Source organism: Pseudophryne corroboree, chromosome 4 (assembly GCF_028390025.1).
Source record: "Pseudophryne corroboree isolate aPseCor3 chromosome 4, aPseCor3.hap2, whole genome shotgun sequence".
NCBI classification, from domain to species: domain Eukaryota; kingdom Metazoa; phylum Chordata; class Amphibia; order Anura; family Myobatrachidae; genus Pseudophryne; species Pseudophryne corroboree.
In genome coordinates this window covers 441,447,846-441,452,711 of record NC_086447.1, presented here as the reverse complement: position 1 = coordinate 441,452,711, position 4,866 = coordinate 441,447,846, and positions in this window count along the sequence as shown.

Here is a 4,866-nt window from a genome sequence, read left to right as displayed (position 1 = left end):
GTTCTGCGTCGTCAGATGCAGTAAGGATGCATATCTCAACTCATGGAGTAAGGATGCAGATCTCAACCCATGGAGACTGAAGATTTCCCAAATGAGTAGTTGTACCAGATCTGGGGCAGATGGGAGTCCTCAGAGTGGTACACAATGAGTCATTTTGGAGAAATAATCTTCTACAACCTAGATGGTAGTGTATTTATTGGAAGGAAGCAGATTGGAAATTAAATCAATTGATATGTGAATCCAGGGAATGTTCAGAATGGACAGAGGTAGTAGTTGTCCTACTGGATACTGTCTGGGGATCTTATGTTGTGCGCATTTGGTGCATGCTATGACAGATTGCTTCACATCCTGCTGGAGGATAAGTTCCTGAGTCTTTTGGACCCCAGTATGTCTGGTGAATCAGTAGCAGTGTGCCCAATAAAGATGTTTTTTTGTACAACTTTGAAAAGATAAATGTTTTCCCCTAAGGAGGGGTGGAAACCTGAGTGACTGCTGCCACACACTGGGGATTTAGAATGGGATATCTCTTCAATACTGAGCAATTTTCATCCTCAATCATGGACAGAGAGAGAGAGAACATTGGTTTTGTGGTTTATTGATATTAGATTATCAAAGCTTGAGAAGTACAGGGATCACCAAGCCTTACAGGAGTTTATGCACTATAGACATCTGGAGTACATTGTAGATAGTAAAAGGGTAGCATGCTCCTTCCAACAGATAGGGCTAATTTCATGGAAAGCAGCTCTTTATCAGCCAACAGAATAGTTTCTCTTAGCAGGTTGGAATTTTTGAGAGAAGAACCAGCATGGGTGAGGTTTGCCATCAGGTGCTTTCTGGGTGAGAACTTCTCCTACTCCGACAGATGAATTATCCACCTCTAGGAACAATGGTTAATTGCGGCAGTTGCTGGCTATAACAGAAACTTGGCTCACACAATCAGACACTGCCTCCCCTGCAGCACTGTCACATGGTGGTCTCCACTGTCACACACTTCCAACGCCTGGCAACAGTAATGGAGATGGGGTTGGAATATTACTATGTCAATCTTTCACATACACTGGTCTACCACAGATTCCATCACTCATTTACATAATTTCTATCTGTGTGTTGCAGCTATTTATCACCCAACTGTGCAACCCAAACAATTTCTGGAAGATTTTTCTGCATGGCACCCTTACTTCCTATCCTCTGACATCTCCACCATCATCATGGGTGATTTCAATATCTCAATTAACATTCCACTATCTCTTCATGCCTCCAAACTTTTCTCTCTAACCTCCTTACGTTCTCTGTGCTCAGAACGTAAGATAGAGTGAGTTAGTTAAGAGCACAGAAACGTGACGCTGTAATAATAGCAGAGTTCAAGAGTAACCCCAAGGAACTTAACTCCGTTGTTCCACCCGCGTGGTCAGTCTAGGCCTGCGAGACTATGTGTTCTTGGGCCCACGGCAGCCGTGTTTAAAGGGCGGATTAAGTCTGCCCAGCTCCGATGCCCCCCGGTCTTAATTGGAGACAAGGCATAAACTGAGACGGGGCGAGAACAAGGGGACCTCTAACTAAATAAAGAACAGAGCTAGCGGCTACTACTAAACTCAAACAAAACGTATGTGTGGCACTGCCGCCAAGGGAAAAGGACAACAAAGGTAAAACTGTCCACACCCTACACGGCACCGTTGTGTACCGGGGAGGACAGCTAGGGCGGAAACCTCCGCAAAAACACCAGCAAAAAAATATAACAAAAGAATACTACGGCCTAGGCCGCAAGACGCAGCAGAAGCCTCTACTCACAACACCGGGAAGGTAACCACATGTGAACAAGAACCCCGAGATAACAGGCACAGGTTTCAATCGACTGGAGGGCTGGAAGGACTCCTATGACCGGCTTCCGAACTCCAGGACTCAGGACCACTGGAACAGGGTAGACCAGATAACAGAACACTGAACAAGGAATTCTCCAGAGCAGGAACAGCTCACGGGAAGCTATCACCGGCATCAGTGTAAGGCACTGAGGGAGAATATAAGAGGTATCTGCACCAATAACTAAAGAGCACCTAAATTGATAATGTCGTGCAGCTGCCCTGCTGCACGACCACATGCTGCCAGGTGATAATTTACTTATATGGCAACAGGGAACGCGGTCCGCCTGTGGCGTCCCCGCTGCCAAGGACCCGGCAGCTCAGAACGCTCAGCGTCCTGGCGTTGCCAGGCGCCGAGCAGGGAGCAGGAGGAGGCACGGCGGACGTGACGCGCTGGGACCGTTGCTTAGCAACAGTCAGGCGCTGGCGCGAGCCGCCACGCCTAACAGTACCCCCCTTCGAGGAGGGGTTAAAGAACCCCTATATCCAGGTTTATGAGGAAATTCCTGAAAGAACAACCTCCTAAGCCTAGGGGCATGCAAATCCTTGTCCAGGACCCAAGACCTTTCCTCTGGGCCGTACCCTTTCCAATGAACCAAAAAATAGAGCTGACCACGAGAAAATTTAGAATCTAAGACCTTCTCCACTAGGAATTCTTGTTGACCCTGAACATCCACTGGAGGTCTACACTGGAAAATTTTCTGAGGAAATCTCCTGGAAAGAACTTATGGCTTCAGTAGAGAACAATGGAAAGTGTTGCAAATTTTAAGTGACTTTGGCAACCATAGCCGATAAGCCACTGGATTGACTTTTTTGACAATAAGGAATGATCCAATAAATCTGGGTCCAAATCTAGCTGAGAGTTGTCGGAGCTTGATGTTGCGGGTTGACAACCACACCTTATCCCCTACCTTAAATGTGCATGAGCGTCGGAACCTATCAGAAAAAAATTTCTCCCGAAAAGCAGCCTTCTTAAGGGCAAGGTGTACCTTTCTCCAAATAACTCTGAGACGGGAGGTTAAGGTCAAAGAAGAAGCTGGATAATGGGGAGTAAAGGAATTGGTTCTAGGGTGAAAGCCCAGGACCAAAAAGAACGGAGACTCCTTGGTAGAGGAATGGCAAGCGTTATTGTAGGCGAACTCAGCCAGAGGAAGAAAATCTGACCAATTGTTCTGAAGTTTGGCAGTATAAAGACGTAAATATTGTTTTAGTGACTGATTCACACGTTCATTCTGCCCGTTAGACTGTGGATGGTATCCAGACGTTAAACAAAGTTTCATGTTTAACGAGGCACAAAAACGCTTCCAAAAACGGGCAATAAACTGTGGTCCCCGGTCAGAGACTATATCCACGGGTAAACCATGAAGCCTGAAGACATGGCGGAGAAACAGAACTGCCAGTACTTGAGTGGAGGGTAATCGGGGTAAAGCAATGAAGTGGGCCATTTTGCTAAAACGGTCCACAACTACCCAAATTACCCGGAACCCAGATGAAAGAGGAAGATCCACCACGAAATCCATGGAAATGTGTGACCATGGCCTGAGTGGAATTGCAAGAGGCATAAGTTGCCCGACCGGCAAGGATCGGGACACTTTGTGCTTAGCACAATCCTGACAGGAAAGGACAAATTCCCTAACATCATTGGAAAGATTAGGCCACCACACCGAGCGAGAGATTAACTCCAAGGTTTTAGCAATACCAGGATGACCAGCAACCTTACTATCATGAAACTCTGCGAGGACACTGCCTCTCAAGCACTCAGGAACGAAGAGACGACCAACAGGAGTATCACTGGGAGCCTGCTGCTGAACCTGGACAAGTTGCGCGAACAAATCCTGTGTGAGGCCGGCCCGGATGAAGGACGTTGAGACAATAGGAGTTGCGGAAGAGTGGTTATTGTGAGCAGGAAGAAAACAATGTGACAGGGCATCGGCCTTAGTATTCTTAGAACCAGGCCTGTAGGGGATGATGAACTTGAATCGTGTAAAAAACAGCGCCCAACGCGCCTGCCGAGCATATAGCCGTTTTGCTGATTCAATATACTGTAGATTCTTGTGGTCAGTGAACACCGTAATGGTGTGCTTCGCTCCTTCAAGCCTGTGCCTCCATTCCTCAAAAGCCCATTTGACTGCCAGCAACTCTCGATTACCAACATCATAGTTGGATTCAGCAGAGGAGAATTTCCTGGACATGAAGGCACAAGGGTGTAACACCAGAGACTTGGGGTCTTCCTGAGAAAGAATGGCTCCCACTCCAACCTCTGAGGCGTCCACCTTGACAATAAAGGGAAGATCAGGGTTGGGGTGTCTGAGAACTGGAGCTGAGACAAAGGCCGGTTTTAGGGCCCGGAAGGGAGACTCGGCTTGAGGCGTCCAGTTGGAAGGATCTGCTCCTTTTGTTGTTAACACCACAATAGGAGCAACTAAATCTGAAAAGGCATGAAGAAAACGCCTATAATAATTTGCAAAACCCAAAAACCGCTGGATAGCCTTCAAGTTAGTGGGTTGCGTCCAACTTAGGATAGCCTGGAGTTTCTTAGGTTCCATAAAAAATCCCTTTGGAGAAATGATATACCCTAAAAAGGACACCTCAGTGATGTGGAAATCACACTTCTCCAATTTAGCGTACAAATGGTTTCCCCGCAACCTTTGAAGCGCTTGCCGCACATGGACAACATACTGTTCAGGAGACTCAGAGTAAATTAAAATGTCATCCAAATAAACGACCACGAACTTCCCTAAAAAGTCACGGAGGACATCGTTAATAAGATCCTGAAATACCGCAGGGGCATTAGACAGCCCGAACGGCATCACAAGATATTCGTAATGTCCGGACTGAGTACTGAAAGCCGTCTTCCACTCATCCCCAGATCTTATTCGGATGAGGTTGTAGGCTCCTCTGAGATCGATTTTGGAGAAAATAACTGCAGTGCGGAGCTTATCAAATAACACCGAAATCAGCGGTAAGGGGTAGGTGTTTTTAATAGAAATCTTATTCAAGGCCCGATAGT